At 44.7% G+C, this 20,695-nt stretch overlaps 1 pseudogene; it reads right to left on the minus strand.

Moving 5' to 3' along the window:
• Window positions 1-15,432: 15,432 nt before the first annotated feature.
• The window catches only part of LOC116328469, a 47,129-nt pseudogene continuing 41,866 nt past the window's right edge, over window positions 15,433-20,695 (minus strand).

The following is a 20,695-nucleotide window of genomic DNA, read 5'->3' on the forward strand; positions in this document are numbered from 1 at the left end:
TTGCTCACTCAGAGTTGCTCAGATCCAAGGCAGGCCAAACCTCTGTGTTACAACTTTCAGAAATGCCTGGTAGAAATCCTTCAACTTACTCATGAGATTTTGACCACATTTCTTGCGGTAGTCACAGCTATGGGGCTGTTTTTGGATGATGGGAGAAATGTCACAACGGACAATTTCTTTACTTCACTGTCACTGTCGCACAGACTGCTGCAGCGCAAAACAACGTTACTGGGCACGGTGAATAAAGTCCGGCGTGAACTTCCTCAACTTGCAAAAGATACTGCAAAGCGAGAGGTATTCTCCACTTCAGTGCTTAGAAGTGGCAGTGTCTCCTTGACAATTTATGCACCTAAAAAAAAAAACAAGACTGTGTGTGTTCTAAGTTCCATGCACCAAGACGTGACGATCGGTGACGGCAGAAAGAGGAAACCCAACACGATAACAGACTATAACCACATGAAGGTATGTGAATGTGTGTACAATTTTACACCAGTGCTACAATGTTTTCTGATGTGTGCTATATAGGCCTATAGAAAAAAAAACATACTCATGACTCTCTCTGCTTTTACAGTGTGGTGTAGACGTGTTGGACAAAATGACATGGATGTATTCCGTAAGATCAGCAACACGCAGGTGGCCAGTAGCGGTTTTCTACAACATGCTGGATTTGGCGGCAGTGAATGCCTACATTTTGTACAAGGCATGTACAGGGTGGACAGGCAAAAGAAGATTGCTGTGCCGGGGACTGTAAAGACAACGCAGTGCCAGGTGCAAGAGAGCTGCAACAGGAATCGCAGCAGGTTTACCTGTGGAACATGTCAGAAATTCACCTGTGCCAAATGCAGGGATGATGGACACTGGGTCTGCAAACGCTGTAAAGTTTGAAACACTTTGAAATAAAACAGACTTGTTGTGAATATTGTGAATGTGTTTCTTTTGTATGTAGGTTGTAACACAGAGGTTTGGCCTGCCTTGGATCTGAGTAAACAAATGCCAATGTTGCACAAACACACACACACACACACACACACACACACACACACACACACACACACAGCAAATCTGCATTTATTTGTCCCACAAGTGGAAAATCTGCATTGTCATTGCAAAAAAGTGGACAGAGCACGGTATAGAAAGTGCACTATACAAACAATCTGGAAACATATATATGGACACGAGTATTCAAAAATATTGGTGTATGTATACACACACATCTATCTATCTATTTATTTATCTGTCTGTGTGTCTGTGTGTATGTATATATATATATATATATATATGATATAGATGTGTCTGTGTGTATAACTAGACTTTATGGATATTATATAAGGTGTGCTATATAAATATATGTACAACTCTGTGTATATATGTTTATGGCCAGGCATCCAATGTAGTGACAAGGATTGACAAGAACTAATATTGCATATGAGAAATATTGCACATAGAAACTACCATGGGGTATAGTACGCTGCAGGTAAGGAAGGAAAGTAGCCTTGCAGGGAACACAGCAAAAACTCCAGTGTTAAATATAACACTGTTGAGTGTTAAATGAACACTTTTGGCAGTGTTATATTTTTTAAAGTAACCAAGTCAGTTTTGAAGATTTACAACGACTGACACAGAGCAGTGCTGATTTTCTAACACTGGAAAATAACTCAAAATGTTAGAAATATTCCAGTGTTAGAAAATCAGCACTGCTCTGTGTCAGTCGTTGTAAATCTTCAAAACTGACTTGGTTACTTTAAAAAAATATAACACTGCCAAAAGTGTTCATTTAACACTCAACAGTGTTATATTTAACACTCAGAGGTGTGGACACATATAAACACTCTCCAGTGTTAATTTAACACTGGAGTTTTTGCTGTGAAGGAAAGACCTGAATCTCTCATGGTTAGGGGTTGGGGGAGGGTGTGTTTGCACAACAAAAGCAGAAGAACAATGGAGCTGAAGACCTGTGAAAATCTCAGCGGGGTGCCAAGAGGTGTTAAGGTCGGGGGGAATTTACGCAAATTTGCGCAGGCTAGTAAATCTAGTAGTAGGGACTTGCACCAGGGAAAAAAGGCTCAGTAATTCTAGTGTTATGAGGCCGAGCTGCAGAAAGTGAAAATGACCGAGGACAAAGCGTTTCATGTGGAGAAGAAAGCGGCGCACAGTCAGAGGCGAAAAGCAGGTTTTTGTCAAGTGGAAAAACTGGCCGGAGAAATTCAACAGCTGGGTGAAAGCCTCGGAAGTGGTCAGCGTATAAAAAAAGAGCCCCCTGGATCATTCGGCTCATTTTTTAATTTTCACTCGCCTCATGGAGTCCGAAGGGTTTTACGTGACCCTGCCCTCCAACGCCAGCAAGGAATTATTTAAAGATAATACAAGCGGATGCTACACCGTGGACCTGGCCAAACCCATAGAGCTGACCGGAGAATGGACCGTGGGTCTTTGCGAATTTATTTACCCGCGCACTTGGTACAACCTACCCCTGGACGCCTCCTACTTGGAGCTGATGCGAACGAAGGGAGAGGAGGAGGAGGAAGATCAGCCCCTGGTGATTTTAAAATTTGGCAGGGGAGGTCATTACGGCCGCATTAAAGATCTATTGGAGCACCTGGTGCCGGCGATCCAAAAGTACGACCCCTCGTTCGAGGCCTCTTTCAACAACATCACCAAACGTCTGGATGTGAAAGGCAACGGGAGCCATAAAATCAAGGCCTTCCCTCCTCTGGCTTACATGTTGGGATTGAGAGCGAACGAGTGGTGGACTGTGTCGAAGCGCTCTACCCCCTATCCGTGCGATATGAGCGCGGGAGTATATAACCTGTTTCTCTACACCGACATTGTTCAGTATCAACCGGTCGGCGACAGCTACTCCCTGCTGCTGAGCGTAGTGAACGTGAAAGGCGATTACGGAGACGTGGTGAGCATCAGGTACAACACGGTGCATTACCTGCGCGTATCTAAAAAATACATTAAAACCATTCGCGTCGAAATTAAAACGGACTGCGACAGGTTCGTGGATTTTGTTTACGGGAAAACGATAGTCAAGCTGCACTTTAAACCCGCTTGAGAATGGCGGCGCGCCTCCCTCAGGACCCCCACCGTTTTGTGCGCTATTATGAAGGGCAGGTGGGCGGATCCCTTCCGGGGTTTTACGGAGCCCCCGTGATGTACGGCAGAGGGACAGGGTCCATCTTCTCCAGGCTGTTTCGTTTCGTATCTCCTCTCTTCAAAACGGGGTTCGCCGTAGCCAAACCTCATCTGAAAACAGCCGCCACCAACATCACTACAGACGCTGTGAAAAGAGTGATGGGGAAGCTGACCGAGCCCCGCCAGGAGGGGGCGGGAGGTATGTTGGTGCTGTCCCGCAGGAAGAGGAAACGCCCTCCGGGCGAGCGGGTTAAAAATAAAAGCCTCGGAGTAAAAACCAAATCAGTCAAGACCGGCGGCGGGAAGAGAAGGATCCCTCAACGGAGCTCGGACATATTTTAATAACGCATATTTTTTGAGAAAGAAAATTTTTTTTTTTTAAAAATGTCTCTCTTACACAAGAAATCTGCCGAATGCACCCTGGCCGAACTGGATCTATTTTCGGCTCCCATGACCCAGCTATCCATAGAGGATAAAAAATATCAAGAATGTGTTAAGGTTCAGATATTGAGGGGAAATCCAAAAATAACCACAGATCCAGCCGGGTGCAAATTAGACGGCATTTTAATGAACACATGTGTGAGCCCAATCAGTATTGAACTACTTTACAATAGTCAGACAAAGGTTTTATAGAAGTGAGAATTGTACCGCCCCCTCTTCTGTTGCTAGGCAGATTTAATACAGCATACGTCAACTCAAAACCACAATGACTTTTAACATAGTTTAAAACGAACATCGTCTTCGCGTCGAAGCCAGGTGCTTCCTGTCTCCATCCTGCCCAGGCTTATCTTCTGGAACATCAGGTCCACGTTCTGTACAAAATGTCACTCATGCAGGCACAACTTTGCAGTCGCAAGCAAAACATAATTAAACTCTTACCTATCTAACTGAGTCTCTCTAATACGTGTGTGTGCGTGCACGTGCGGGGGCGCGTGCGTGCTGTGTACTGCGTACGTGTCATGACCTCTCTCACTATATGTGTCTGTATGTGTGTGTATGTGTGTATGTCTGCACATACGCGCTGCACCTTAATTGACCTCAGCTTAAGCAACCAGGCTAAGGCCATCCTGTGTGTAATGATCTTAACTTCTATGTAAAATGTATAAAACAAATGTTTCAATCTAATACAACTACTTAAAGCTTAAATCAAAGATAAATGCATAATAAAACACCCTGCTCAAAATTCCTGCACTCAGACTCTGCTTTCGGTTTCACTTCTGCAAGCCTGCAACTTCAAAAGCCTATAACTTCCTGTCTCATTTTGGAGTTACTCTACGTGGGGCCTTTTCTTTCACCATGCAGTCTGCATACAAACATTTAAGATTATAAATTCAACTCAACAGCTTAAAGTGGTTATAACTGCTTCTGTAATAAAGACTAATATAATACCAATATATTTGAACATCTGAATGCATCTGAATGCAACATCACTATTAATAATGAAATGGTAACGATGATTATAAAAATAGCAGCAAATAATAGCAGTAAAATATTTCTATTCTTCACAAATGCCAGCCCCTCTCTGCACTGAACGACAACTCACCCATTGAATTTTTCATCCCAGGAGATGGGGAAAAGTATCTCGATCTGAACGACACCATGCTCCATCTGAGGGTAAAGATTACGGAGAGAGACGGGACCGACATCCCACCCGATGCCGGCGTAGTGCTCATCAATTACCCCCTCAATACAATTTTCAGTCAGTGCGACGTTATTCTGAGGGATCGTCTGATTTCACAGTCCAGCGCCACCCACCCTTACAGGACCATGATCGAGACGCTGCTCAACTTTTCAGAAGACACTCTAAAGAGTCAATTCAGCGCCGGCCTGTTTTACAAAGACACGGCGGGAGCCATGGACTCTATAGTTTTAAACAACGGGCCGAACAAAGGGATACAGCAGAGAGCCGCTTTCACGGCAGAGTCGCGCCGACATTTTCTTCTGCGAGAGGCTCCTGCTGAACTCTGTGGATTTGAGAATTAAATTGATACGCAACAGCGACGCCTTTTCCCTGATGGGGACTCGGGATTCACAGTTTACCCTGAAAATAACCGCGGCCTCTCTATTCGTCAAAAAGGTCACGGTTTCCCCGGCCGTCAGGCTGGGCCACGCCGCGGCCCTGATGAAAGGAAACGCCCTCTATCCTCTTTCACGCGTTTCTGTGAAAACCTACTCCATCCCTGAAAATTGCAGGATCTGCAACCAAGACAATCTCTTTCTGGGAGCCATGCCTAAATACGTGGTCCTGGGCATGGTTCATCACGACGCCTTCACCGGGAGGAGGGATCTGTCGCCTTTCAACTTTAGACACAACGACGTGGAGTATCTGGCGCTGTGTCAGGACGGCAGGCAGGTGCCCGCCAAAGCTTTCCAGCCCCAGTTTGACCGCGGAAATTCGGTCAGAGAGTTTTACCACATGTTTTCCGCCACTGGGAGACACCTCAAAGATTTGCCTCTGAGCATCGACCGCCGGGAAATTTAACGAGGGTACGCCCTGTTTGCCTTTAATCTGGAGCCCAGCGAGGACGCTGGACGCCCTGTCTCCAGTCTCCAACGGAAATTTGAGGCTGGAAATGAGATTCAGAGTTCCTCTGCCTCAGACCACCACGCTCATCGTGTACGCCTGCTACGACTCCATTTTGGAGATTGACTCTAAAAGGCAGGTGCTGGTGGATTATTATTAAAAAAAAAAAATACATGGATAATCTTCAACTGGAGCACATTCTGCATCGCGCTTTGGGAGACGTTTTCTGCTGGGTTTGGGCCTCGGTCCAGCTGGCCTTTTTGAGACGCGACTTTAAAGCACCCGCCTACTTTATAGTAAACACTCACCCATCTCACTTGAGGGGAGAACACTGGCTGGCTCTGACTCTGGAAAAGGATGGCTTCTCCACTTTTTTTGACTCTTACGGATTCCCTCCCGACTTTCTTCACTATCCCTCGGTCATCTCAGAGTTTCTGGAAGACCGCTCTGACAAAATACTCTATCATGATCGTCAGCTTCAGCACCCTCTGTCTGTCGTTTGCGGGCAACATTGCATTTTTTGGCTCAGGGGTTATCCGTCGACAAAATACTTTCTCTGTACTATAACGATGTGTTTAAAAATGATGGCATGGTGTTTGACTTTTTGAAAGGGCGCTATCCCGCTCGATCTCGCAGAGGTCATCACGGGGCGTGCTCCTTACAAAAGTTTAAAAATGCATGTATCAAATAAAGAATCATAAACAATGATCAATTTGTTTGCAGCATTTTTTATTTCATTTGTGAAAAAACATAACAACAACAGAACACGGTTTTATATAGAGGTCCAGGTCGGGGAAAGCATCTTTTTGAACCGAGCGGGTTTTCTCCCCCTTCGCGCAGGTGTCAGTCCTCCCTCCTCCTCCTCATCCTCCTCCTCGGATTTAAGACGCGCGTACTGGTCGCGAGCTCTACGGTTATGTATGGAGGATGAGGGGATGTTTGATTCGACCAAAGTAGTTAAAAACGCCGTCCATCCTTTCGGACGCGTTTGGTTTTTACTTTTAAAAGAGAGGGAGAGGTTTTTAAATAGATCGATCATGTGAGAACCCCGCACCGCATTCCCCTGTAAACAAATTCCCCTCTTTGTCCATCCTCCTCCCCTCCGCTAATTTCTGCATAATGTAGCGGGCGTTTTTATGTCTCGAGGGGTAGGGATTTTAATACTTCTTCCACAATTTCATCCTCTTCCCCGGGCTGCTCCTGTTGGTGTGGATGCACCTGCTGCTGCAGATGCACCTGCTGCTGCTGATGCACCTGCTGCTGCTGCTGCGGCTCCTCGGGCGGCAGATGGAAAGTCACCCAACTCTCCTCGTCCCGACCCTGTTTATAGAGCGTGAGATATCTCCGCAGCAGAGACTCGTATCGTTTGACTTTTTCGTACGAGTTTAGCCGTGGATCCTCCAGTATAGCTTTCATCTTTTCGTCCAAATCGTCTTTGGCGGCTTCTCTGACCGTGGGCTCGGCGGGTCGGGTCAGTTTTTTCATCTCGTGAGAGGGAACGAGAATCATTGTTTTAAACATCTCAGCGTTTCTGAAATAGGAGAAGGAATAGAAACCCTCCCGTCTGTTTCTTTAAAAGCTCGTTTTCTTGTCGGCCAGCAGTCTGATGATCTTTTTCTGGCGTTTCAGTTTTTGGTATTGAGAAGCGGAAAGAGGTATGTTCCCCTTTAAAAGATTTAAAGCTATCTCGCACAGCGCCTGGAGGAAATCCGGGGAGCTGTGAGCGAGAATGTCTTTGCGTTTCTGCGGCGACGCGTGGTACAGAGCCTGTAGTAAGACGGCGTTCCTTTTTATACGCTGAGACATGGCGAGCTGCTACTTGGATTTGGGCAGGTAGATGACGGGGTGCTGTCCCGGAAGCAGACCGGCGCGCACTCTGTAACGTTCTGGGCAGGAGGGAGTGAGATCGAGGATTAAATACCCGTGGGGCTCCTCCGTGGCGTCTTTGAAACTGTCTGAGAAAAATGTTTTTTGCGAAGGGAAAATTTGACGGGCCAAAATCTCAATCTGCAGCTTGTCTCTGGGGTTTTTAAACAGCACCATATAACTGGAGTTTAAGCTGATGGTGCGGCTGTATTTGCCCTGATGGAAAACGTTCTGGGTCAGCATCATGACGGAGACGTTTTTATGGTGGCGGTATTGAGTGAAAATTTTAACCACTTCCGGGTGATCCGAGGCCTGAAAGATGACGTCATCCAGCACCACCAGAGCGTCTTGGAAAACTTCGAAAGAATCAGGCAAACCCTCGACAAATTTAATGTTTTTATTGGTCTTTGACAGTTCCTCGTACATGGGTTGAAAAGAAGTATAAATCCACACAATATTCGCGGGCACAGTATTCATGGAGCGTTCACAGTTTTCCAAAACACACTTTACAAAATGAGTTTTCCCACACCCGCTAGGCCCCACAATGAGACAGGAAAAAGGCACTTTCAGTCTGTGATCAAAATCAATTTCCTCCATTAAAAAAACAAACAAACTAAAAAAACAAACAAACAAAAAAACCCAAAACACACTAGTACCCGAAAGGCAGAGTTGTGCCGTCTGGAAAGAGGCGCCTCTTGTCGTAGACCACGCGAAACTTTTTCTGAAATGTTCTGTTTTTGAGCACAAACCCTCTCTTATCCCTCTGAATGAAAGGTAACTTTCCACCAGCTCGCTCATACTGTCAAAATTGACCCGCTCGCAACATTCTCTCGTCTGCATTATACCTTTCATTTTTACCACAAGTTTCTTCTTGTTTCTGGTCCGGTAGGCGTAGCTCTTTGGACCTGCGGAGACAAATTCCTGGATGGTGTCCCCGCTTAATTCGTCAGTGAGATCCCCGAGATAATTGCCCAGCTCTAAAGGTTCCTCCCCCTCTTTCACTACGTAGATCAGAAAGTCGGTGTCGGTGTACAGAACGTTGCGCTGCAATTTTTCTAAATACTCGTAGAGTTTTAGGTGGGCGTAGGCTGTGGTGAAAGCCGCGATGAAAACGTTATTGCTCGCGCCGGGAGGTATCACGTTGCGTGTTATAGCTCCACTTAATTAGCGCCATGTCCTGTTATTTGGTCTTTAAAAAAGAGACGTGTTTAAAGTCGTACTGGCCAGAAAAGACGTAGTTAAAAAACTGACTGGGTTTTCTGACCAGAGTGGTCTGACTCAGGTTGGTTCTCTGAGCAAACTTTCCCCAGAAACTGTTGAGACACAATTTTGATACCTGTCTTTTGGCCGGGTTCACCTCGATTTTTGACGGGTCTAAATGTATGCCCTGATGCCTGTGGTACTCTTCCACGTGTTGCTCCTCTCCTCCTCGTCATGAGCTTCCGGAGGATAGCCGGAGGCTTCCTGTTTGCCTTTGAGAAAAGTGTTAATATAGCCGGCAAAGATGTCACTGCTGCGACGATCAAAGTGCCAGACCTCTGTGATTTTAGCCACCCTGTAACCCAGTTCTAAGGCTTTGTTAAACTCCTCTGTGAGAGCTCTGGCCTCGTCGTCGTGAGGGCACGCGCCGCTTTGGTGATTAGTCTCGGCGCAGGTGCAGCAGAGGGAAAATATTAATTTACCTCCGGGGGTTTTGTACGGTAGAACGGGGAAATAGAGCCCGCGCGGCGAGTAAACGGTGGCTCTGATCAGCCTGAAATAACGACGAGGGTCTACGAAATTCTCTCTGATGATTTTTGGGTGATGGAGAGGGTAAGCGCGCTTGGCGTTGACGTAAGGGTACAGGGATGTGACGCTCTCGTAATACATTTTTTCTCCGGGCGAGGCGCTGTAACGCAGCCTCAAGGCCGAGTGCGTCCTCCGTAAAGGCCCGGCGAGGAGACAGAGGTTCCGAGCTTCGTAAGCCAAGAAAAACTTTTAACCTCCTCGCTCGATTTTTTAATCTCGCTCCACTTGTGCTCCCACAGCGTGACCGTGCGGACTCGGTAAACGTTTCTCAGCTCCTGGAGCCTCGCCTCGGTAGAGGCGTACAGGTCCCCGTAAGGAGCGCGGGTCAAAGGGCAGATTTCCTCGGGCCTGTAGCACTTTGGACAGCCGTGATAAAAGCACCCCAGAAATTCCCACACCCACTTTTCACTATTAATCAGCGCGTATCCGTCCACAAAGTACGGGCCTATTTTTTTCTCCCCTCCCGTTGTGAGAGCGTGTTGAATGGGGATTTTCTGAGAGCGAGATACCCACTCCAGCCACTGAATGGACGCGTGCGAATAGGCTTTGGACGTGCATCCGTAGTTGTCGGGCGAGGGGATGGCCAGAGTGTTTTTGGGAAGGAAATTGGTGAGAAACACTTTCATGCAGGCGGAAGCTATAGTGACGCAGCTGAAAGGGTCGACTTTAGTTTCGCCTATAAACCCGTCTCTGAACTTTATGCACGCCTCCCTCAGGATATTGACGTCGTTTTGACAGTAATACAGCAACTCTTTTTCAAAGTTAAAGACGCCTCGGGAGGCCTCGCCGTGCCAACGCAGAAACTCCTCTCGTTCAGAGAGGGACATGCGCTCTACCCCGTAATCCGAAGGAGGGGGGTACGGGCCCACGTATTTTAAACGGTCCCGCGAGCTGAATTTGTGGGGGAAAAAACCCTTGGATTTGTCCTCGAAGCCTAAAGCTTTGGGCATGGCGCTGAGACGCATGGTGAGGAAAGAAAGCGAGTCTATGAATTTGAGAAGGAAATCGGATTCTGTGAAACATATGATTTTACTGCCTTGCATGATGAGCGAGGGCGTCATGCCCTCTGCCACCAGGTGGCTGAGAATTAAGTAGCTATCAAACCCTTTGGCATTGTGCGCAATGAATGTGGTCTCTCTATATCTTTTCCTTCTGTATCTTTGAACAAATTTTTCAACGCAGTCTACACCGTATGCGTGCCACTCTTCTCCTTCTAGTGATTTTGTGCACACTAGGTAAGGGACGTCCGCCCCCTCCCGGTCTGGGAAGGTTTCAAAGTCATAAAAGATTATGGAAGCGGTATCGGGGCTTTCGTGTTTCAGAGGTTGAATGTAACACATGTGCTGATTTTTGTCGGGAGGAAGCTCCGCGCCGCAGATTTTACATCTGACGGCAGCGCACCTGTGCTTTTCGCGACGGGAGAGGAGTTTGCAGTCCGGGCATTTATACATTTGTTGACAAACGGTGAGGCCGGAACTAGAGTGAATTCTGGGCTGTTTGTGCTTCAAGTAACACTCGCGAGTGCGACATGACCTGTTACAATCCGGACAGATTACAGCGTCCAGAAAGTGAGCGGGGCACGCGGGGTCAAAACAGAGATTGCAGCGATTTTGGCAAAAGTGTTTCTCCAGGATATGGTACCCGCGGTGACACTCCTCGCAAATGTACGGGACTCCTAAAAATGTTTTTAGATTTTATATCCCGTAATATTGATGCCGGAATAAGAATAAGTACAGCGGGTGAGGAGTGTTTGGGGACTCTGTTTCGATTAGCGAAAGAGTCCTGTCCTTGGGAGGGCGGTAAAACACAACGATTTTACGATTTAGTATTTGCTCAAATTTATCTATGTCGGTGAGGATTACCTGGGTCCGATCGCTCAGCCCCGCTAAACGTTGCAGCTCTCTGCCGCGTTCCAGGGCCTGTTTATCTGTGAAATGAGGGTCGGTGAGGTGAGCCAAGTTAATGGCGAAGCAGAGATTATCGTTTTTGTTTTTTACCACGTACAGACAGCGCCGCTTTTTGATTAGAATTTCATCATCTAACGTTTTGTGAATCTTTTTAAGAGGGCCTCCGCCGCCTCTAGGATTTCTAATTACTTGCACAACAATTTCTAGGGGAGAGCCTACCACGATCGCACCGTTTGATTGTATCAGCCTGGCCAACAGGTCCTCAAAAGCCGGTACAATGTTTTCGGTGCTTTCGTCGACGTTACAAACGGCGTGATTTCGCGCGTGCTCGCTGATGATCTCCAGTTGAACCCGACTAACTTCCGGTCTGACCCTATCCGCTAGATCTACAAAATTGTCCCTGACGTCGAGGTAAAATTGAGCGAGGTCGGCCGCGTCATCTGGAGAGGGAATGTTAAATACTCACCTTATTTCAAAATTATTAAATTGTTCACGGCGAGTCACCGCATCGTTCTGTACCCGAGATCCTCCTCCTCCGTGTTGATGTTCCGCAGGCTGCTCCTCCGCAGGCTGCACCTGCTCCTGCCGCTCCGCAGAGCGCTCCTCCCTCTGCTGGTCGTAGAGCTGAAGAGCATTTTCTAACGGCTGCAGAGGGTCAAAGTTCAGTCGGTTGGCACGCCGTTCGTTTTCAATGTTTTGAAGGAGGGCCTGCAAAGCGTTTTCTAAAGGCTGTAGGGGGTGGATCGGTGGTGCTATATGATCAACGTCTCTGTTCAATTCTGCCACGGCTTCCAACAAAGCGTCAGGAATGCTGCGTTCTTCCGACATGATTTTCTTTATTTCTTAATTCACAGACTTTTACATGTGTATGCTTTTACTTTGCATCCCTTTTACAGATCCTTGTGTCGATATATTGATGCATATGCACGGACGGTTATGGCGTACATGAATTTGAGGTCTCCGAGGATCCTCCTCTTATGAAGTCGCCGTCGGGCTGTAAGAAAAGACAAACAAAATGTATTTTTTACTCCTTCGAAAGGACGATCGTGTTTTGCACAAACATTTTATTTATTCTTGCTGTATAAAGTTGAGAGTAAAAAAAACCACACATTTTTTTAATTTTTTATTTTATAGAGCGGAGAACTTTATTAATACAACATAATTATTTATTAGGGCCGATTCATCCCCCCGTCAATTACCTCTCAGTCTCCTGAGAGGAGGAGCTCTGGATGCTTCCTCCGCCTGATTTTCTGTATCGGTTGGTATATTCTCTGTCGAGAAAAACAAGAGAAAAAAGTTTAAGAAAACACATTGTACCTCTCTGGGTCGGCATGCGCGGCATATCCTTCGTATTTTAAAAAAGAAAAAAACTTTTATTTACCTCGCTCCTCCGCCCTATTGTCTGTAGCGGGGGTTTGAATGGGTATATTCTCTTTCGAGAAATAAAACAAAGAGAAAAAGATTTAAGAAAACAAATTGTCTCTCTCTGGGACGGCATGCGCGGGTTATCCTTCATATTTTAAAAAAGAAAAACTTTTACTTACCTCGCTCCTCCGCCCGATTGTCTGTATCGGGGGTTTGAATAGGTATATTCTCTGTCGAGAAAAACAAAAGGGAAAAAGTTTAAGAAAACAAATTGTGTCTCTCTGGGACAGTGTGCGTGGGTTATCCTTCGTATTTTAAAAAAGAAAAACTTTTATTTACCTCGGTCCTCCACCCAATTATCTGTAGCGGGGGTTTGAATAGGTATATTCTCAATCTCGGCTGTCAAGAAATAAAACAAAGAGAGAAAGATTAAAATAAAAAAAACTTTCTAGCACACGTTATACCACTCCAAGTCGGGAGGGGCGGTATAACATGCTCGGCTTTTCGAATACGTTATTTTGTAGAAATATTGTTTACCTTCGGATTTAAAAGGTATTTTCCTGCAGTTCTCCTGGTATGCGGTGACGAAAACAACGTCGTCTTCTTGTTCTTCTTTTCGCTGCGGCGGGGTCTGTATATTCTCGATTACCGCTGTCATGAAATAAAACAAAGTTTTAAAAATCCGCTCCGGGTCGGGAGGGGCGGTATAGCGTGCTCGGATTACTCCGTCACATCCTGTTATTCAACAAAATGGCGGATAATACAACATATTGTTTACCTTCGGTTTTAAAACTTATTTCTCAGCAATTCTCTCGGTGTGCGGAGACGAAAATAACATCGTCTTCTCCCCGCGGTCTTTCGCCGATCGGCAGCGGAGGTTCTGCGGGGAGGATGGCCTCTAAATCGCCTTGGAAAACGGCCGGATTTATGCTGCTCCTCACTGTGCTATCGATAGCGTCTGTAAGTAACAGAATTGTTTTTTAATGAAACTCTATCTAAACTTATTTAAAAAAATGATATATACTTATTTAAACGCACCGTAGTCCACTTGCGTGAAATCATCGATGTAGAAATCTAAAAGAACGTAATCAAATTATTGACGTCTCTGTTGATATATAATTTAAAATCGTAAAGAAAGAAACTTACCGGAGTGAGACTCAAAAAGTTCTGGCGAGCTGGCCCTGGCGCTCTGATCGACGGCATTGTTTGGACGGAATGCTGACATAATATTCACGGACTCTTCCTCGCGATTGGTAGAACTGTCACAGTAGGGTCTGAGCAGATAACGGCTCTTTTGACTCCCCTCTCGTTTCTTCTCTCATTTTATCCTCATCTAGCGAGGCATCTGTTTTTTCGCATCTTTCTCCTGACAATATCGGCAGTTAGAGAGTGTTTTTATTGTTTTTTTTGGTTTTTTTCTCTCACCCTTCGGTTCTCTGTTTTGTGTGTGTGTGTGCGCGCAGCCGGGAGAGGGGGGAAAGAAAGTTGAGGTGTCCGATTTCCTTTTTTTGGGTGCCTTCTTGTGAGGGTTGTCTGTTTTCCACATTCTCCGACGGTAAAATACGACTTAGAGGTGGATATTTGTTTTACTTTATGGGCAACAGTTGTCTGCGCTTGTTCTTGCTCGTGACAAAACTCGCCTCCTGTTGACAAAACTCGCCTCATGGTGTAAACTTGACACTGAGAAAAGAACTCTTTCCCACAGAGGGGGGTGCTTTAATAAACTTTGAATATGAGCTTTTTTCCACTAAGGGTTATTTTATGGGGAGATGTACGAAATTATTTACCGGGTTACAAGCATTAAGAAATACTAATATTGATTAGAGAGGGGTTGTTGACTCCTCCTTGGTGTGTGTAAAACAAGGCCGTTTTCTTTGAGGGTTTCCGTCTATTTTTCTGCTAATGAGAAAACCTGATGTAAAAGGAGCTCAAAAATGAAGAAAAACTCTTTACTTTGGTCTGAGAAGGAGCGGGCAGCACAAAACCAAAATACCTCATCCGAGGGTGTTTTAATTGTTTAAGTAAGTATCCTAAGTATTCACTAAGGGATATATATATATTTTTTTTAACACATACAAGGATGTAGCTAGGTGTTTTAATAATAATATTTTTTGGGGCGCGCAATAGGTTATAAGCATTGAGAAAAACTGATATCCGCTGTCTCACTCCTCCTTGACCCGCGGGGTGGGGTGTGTGTGTGTGTGTGTGTGTGCGTGTGTGTGTGTGTGAGAGTGTGTGTGTGTGTGTGACAGTGTGTGAGTGAAACAAGATCGCCTGCCTCGGTAATTATCTTTTATGGTTTTGTTTTTCAGTCCCTTGTAAAAGGGACTCTCAAAAAGAAAAGTAGCACATCTGAGGGTGTTTTAATTGTTTAAGTAAGTTTCCAAAGTATTCACTAAGGGATATATATATATATATATTTTAACACATACAAGGATGTAGCTTGCCTCCACCCCACTCTATATAAATGCAATCCGTTACTAGTCGGATAATCTTAAAGGTTTTTATTTTATTGTGCCTGTCATATAAGAAAGCAAAATAAAGCCGCTATTGAAGAAATAGCTCTTTACTGAGAAAACTGTCATAATATTTAAACAGAATTCAAACTATGAGTTTGTGGAAAACTAACTGCCGCTCTGTCTCTCTATACAGCACTGACTCAACAGCTGCGTCACCCTTATGCTTCAGGATCCCCCCTCCCTCTCTGATCCCCCTCATGCTTATGGAACATGGTGCACAGGTCTGGAAATGACTAGACACTTCCGGAGTATTTCTGGTAGGGTCAAAATTGAGGCCTTCAGTAGTAAATATGCTGTATTTGAATATGTCATACTCAAAGATGTAGCCCTACTTTCCACAGCCCTCAATAGGCAGAGTCCATTCTCCCCGCAAGCTCCTCGGAGCCGGTATCTGGCTGCGGAACATGAAGACCTCCTTATTTCTCCCTTCTTTCCGCGGAGCATCGGTTGCTTCTGATCTGTTACTGTAGACGGTGACGGGGGTGTCGCTGATAATCGACGAAGACCACTCGCCGCTGCTGCCTCCCATGCTTACGGCCTCGGGAGAGCAGATCTCTTCCCCGTCCAAGTACAGAGGAACGCAGGGGGCTGCAGAATGAAAGGATCCATCTTGTGTCTGCGCATAGAAAAGTGTGCGCCGCCTCTCTGTTTTTATTCTCCTCCTCCGCAGACCCCCTCCCTCTAAAAACTTTTTAAATTTTTTTCTCACAACAGGTGGCGCAACAGGTGGCGCGATTATGGATCATATTACACACTTCCGAGTTCCCCCCTCCCTCTCCGGATGCAATTCGTCACGCTTAGGGATCAAATTACACACTTCCGGTGGGGAAGGGGAGGGGTCAAAAGGTCAAGGCTAGGGTCATCAATCAAACTACATTCTTCAGTGACACAAGCCATATACCTATTTTTTTCCTGTTAAATCCAGAATTGAATTCAAAATCCTGCTCCTCACATACAAGGTCTTAAATAATCAGGCCCCATCTTATCTTAATGACCTTGTAGTACCATATCACCCTATTAGAGCACTTCGCTCTCGCACTGCAGGTTACTTGTTGTTCCTAGAGTATTTAAAAGTAGAATGGGAGCGAGAGCCTTCAGTTTTCAGGCCCCTCTTCTGTGGAACCAGCTTCCAGTTTGGATTCGGGAGACAGACACTATCTCTACTTTCAAGATTAGGCTTAAAACTTTCCTTTTTGCTAAAGCATATAGTTAGGGCTGGACCAGGTGACCCTGAATCCTCCCTTAGTTATGCTGCAATAGACGTAGGCTGCTGGGGATTCCCATGATGCATTGAGTTTTTCCTTTCCAGTCACCTTTCTCACTCAGTATGTGTTAATAGACCTCTCTGCATTGAATCATATCTGTTATTAATCTCTGTCTCTCTTCCACAGCATGTCTTTCATCCTGTTTTCCTTCTCTCACCCCAACCAATCACAGCAGATGGCCCCGCCCCTCCCCAAGTCTAGTTCTGCCGGAGGTTTCTTCCTGTTAAAAGGGAGTTTTTCCTTCCCACTGTCGCCAAAGTGTTTGCTCATAGGGGTCATTTGATTTTTGGATTTTTCTCTATATGTATTATTGTAGGGTCTACCTTACAATATAAAGCACCTTGAGGTGACTGTTGTTGTGATTTGGAGCTGTATAAATAAAATTGAATTGAAACTCTAAGGTCAGCAGGATCTTACCGGCAGGAAAAGAAAACAAAGAAACCACAAACTGATACAGAACATAGAAATATTTATTACAACATGCAAACATAAGTCACATAACTTTCAAAGAATACTGAACAGTATGCTGTTCAGTATTCTTTCAGAGTCTGAGTTTGTTGGAAGGTTAAAGAGAGAAAGAGATATAGTGAGCAGCTGGAGTCACAGAGTACTTTAACTTAAATATATTGATATTCCCTATTTAATAAAACTCTGTTTAACTGAACTCCATCTTATCAGGTATCTAATAGACATTAACCAAAGTCTAATGTGACCAAAAACAAAATTAATTCTTGTTTTCCACTATAGATGTTGTTATAGTTGGATTGGCCATCGGGCATACCGGGCAAATGGTGATTTTTCATTTTTATTGGCTGATGTTTTTTTGTTTGTTTGTTTTTTTTGTAACAATATAAACAATGAAAGATGGTGGATTGGCCAGATGATGGCCAATGTGTAAAAATAACTCAGTTGTTTGGTGGTGGCTATGGCGGAGCTACTCCAGAGGCCAGCAGGTGGATGAGGGAAAGGGGAGGCAGGAGGAGCAGAGACCTGAGGCGGCCGCCGGTCCGAGTGTCAGGTGAACTGAACTTCAGGTAAGAAGTTATGACCTGCAGTCTATCTGGGTCAGATATAAACCAAGTTAAGGTGTAGTTTATTTTCATTGTGCTGACTTTTTACAGTCAGTTACAATAACTCGTACTGCGTGCTAGCTAGCACGATGGAGTTACTATACAGCTGGGTAGGTGCTATGATGTTACTGATAGTGAACTTTATTTTATTCATAAGGTTAGTTAGTAGAGTTGCCAACCTTCCCGTAAACAACAGAATCGTCTTGTATTCAGAGAAAATATTACGCGTTTTGTATTGAGCTGAAAAGAAACACAGTTTGTCCCGGACTTCAGCTAGAATGGAAAAAGACACAAAGCTAGAGTTATTCTGCGTCTTTACGCTGTCAGCTGCCTCTTCTTCTCTCATTCCCCTCCCTCCCTCTGCTGTTGCTACTTCAATCATCAAACTGATCAATGATCAGCTGATCGGCTTTTCTCTCTTGTTTGTTTATCGCCCACTTTTCGCCAGAAAGAGGAAACCAGCGGATGTCGCGCTAAACAACAGCAGCACGTTTAAGCTTGATCAGCTGTTGTTAGAATTTATTTAATATTACTTTCTAGTATCAGCTGATGTTGGAGCCACAGCTGTAAAAGCTGCTGGTCATGATATTGGTTTGGATATGTGGTGAGAGGGAAACATGAAGATGAAACCAGGAGATGTCCTTACTGAATCATCAGAGCTGAACAGGTGATGGAGAAACAGGTTTACCTTTTAGGTGACATGAATGAGTTGAAGGGAAGTTATGAACTGTTTCTGAGAGACAAATAACACCAGGATCCTTTTCTATGTAGCTGACAGCTGGTAACTGTGCAGGGGTGGGTCTAGCAAAGTTTTGCCAGGGGGCCAGGTAGGGCATTAACAGGGAAAGGGGGGCACAAAAAATAATTTTATTTCTTATTCTCATTTAAAATGTCTAGCTGTTATTAAATAATTATCTGAATCTTACAACCAAAGTTTTCATCTGCTGTAAAATGTATAGAATGCATCAAGACGATATAGAAATCATACATATACCAACAAGACAGTGTACATCACTGTCACAACAGCGTTTGTTTTCATTCAAAGGCTTTATGGCTTTTCCTATAATACCTGGTGGGCCGGTCTCTAGTCATAATGCCCGGGCCGATTTTTTGTCCCAGTCCAGCCCTGGATGTTGTCCAAGGACCTTCTTAGAGTTCTTTGACTGTCAGGTGATGGCATAGTCTGTGCTCAGATTTAATTGAGGATTAACTCAGATTGGCAAATCCACACTGACATAATCTGTTGTGGTACTACTAGCCTGACTAGCAGATTATATTTGCTGTAGCTTTTTTTTTTTTGCCTGACTTTGCAAACACTGAAAAACAACCTCTTATGTATTCAGACATATTTTGAGGAATTGGCGTAAAGGATGGAGAATCAAGGAGAAAGTAAAATTGGACATGGTGAGCAGGAATGGCAATCAGAGGATACGAAAAGCAGGGACATGCAAGAAGAGGGATGTAAGCTAGATGATGCAATAGTGATCAGTGGAGGCATGGAAGACTGGAACGGCTTTGTTTCACGAGCACAGGCAAAGGAAGTCGATGTGGTGGCTGAATGGAAAGCTGATGAAACCGTGACCCCCCACACCATGTGTTATCACTGAACAGTTACACCAAAGGTGAGTCCCACAGGATTTTTAAAAACATTTTCAATCATTATTTGAAACATTGTGATCAAAGAAATATGCATTAAACAGTCTTATATATCAGTAAGCAGGGATTGTTAGGCTCCTATACTTCTTATGGCTAGAAAGTCTAATTGTCTTTATACAGAATCATTTTGGGGCAGATCAGATACCATACCTATAACTTTTAATAATCAGTCTATCGATCGATCCCTCCATCCATCCATTTTCCTATCTATAGGGAATATAATAGGGCGAAAGTCAGTGTACATCCTGCCCAGGTTTCTTATGTGTTACAGGGCTAAGACAGACAACCATTCACACGTATTAACAAGTTAGAATCACCAGTTAACTTACCCCCACGCATGTCTTTGGACTTTGGGGGGAAGCCAGAGTACCTACACAGACACAGGAAGAACATGCAAACGCAAAACAGAAAGGCCCCGGCGTGGATTCAAACCCAGTATCTTTTTACTGTGAGCTTCTCAGCGTCATTTAAGAATTCCTAACAAATGATACTGGCAAACTTTTTTTATGGGTTTGCATTACACTGTTACACTTTACACTATTTCACTGCTCTGAATCAAAAGTTCAGTCTTTATAAAACCATGACTGAACTGACACTGGCAACAAATTCACTTCTAAAACTAAAGTAGATTGCAAAGTAATTATACATGTTCACTCTTTCCTGTTTCTTCTTGGAACAGCTGTTATGGCCCTAGGCCTTTATTCAGATTTGCTATGTGAGTGTGTGTAGTCCTTGTGTTGTCGGGAGATTGTGGACATGACCAGGTGCTCTGGCCAGTGTTCTGTGGGCAGAAATTCCCATCTTTCTAGGTCTTCCCAGTCTCCATTCCTGCTGCTGTCCTGCTCCGGGTCCTCTGCTGGTGTGGTGTTCGAGCCACCTTCGTGCCTCAGCATTGCCATTAAAAAAAAAAAATCTTTTGGGTTATTATTTTATCATACATTTGCCAGCTCATCCACACCAGCTTTGCACTAGTGATACGATCCTATACATACATTATTATTAAGCTAAATAAATCTTTCGTAATTCCCATCCAGTTGGTAGCATGACTGTTTTCTTCGTTGTGGCCTATGAGTTCGTCTAAACACTGTACAAGAGGGGACACGTACAAGAGGGGCCTGTCACCTGCGGTGACGAACAAAGTCCTTATCCCTGTGAGGTAAAGCCACAGTCTGGGACTGTGCAGAGCCTTGTGTCCGGGACACGTAAAGGAAGGCTCGTCACCCGGGGTGACACGTTGTCTACTCTGTGTAGGCCTATTCTGTGAGAGTGTGTGAGCGCGCGTGTGAGTGATTGAGGATCAGCAGCCTCCAGCTGGGGCGGATGGTGATTCTGCAGGTCACCAACCGCCCTAGGGGACACAAAAGGAAATATAATAATTGTGTTGTTGTTGTTGTTGACAAAAAGCACTAATGGTAAAAATGGTAAATGGCACTAATAATATAAGAAGAACCCTAGTCAGATATGATGTGAGGTGGATAGTCTGCATCAAGCTTAGGGTAGCTCAAATTCAGTACAATGACATATGAGATGAAGTAAAATAGGAAACTATCTAAACTAATTAAGTGCATAGAGGCACTTGACCTGTTTGAAAACCTGTTAT

The sequence above is a fragment of the Oreochromis aureus genome, unplaced genomic scaffold (genome assembly GCF_013358895.1).
Source record: "Oreochromis aureus strain Israel breed Guangdong unplaced genomic scaffold, ZZ_aureus HiC_scaffold_63, whole genome shotgun sequence".
Classification (NCBI taxonomy): domain Eukaryota; kingdom Metazoa; phylum Chordata; class Actinopteri; order Cichliformes; family Cichlidae; genus Oreochromis; species Oreochromis aureus.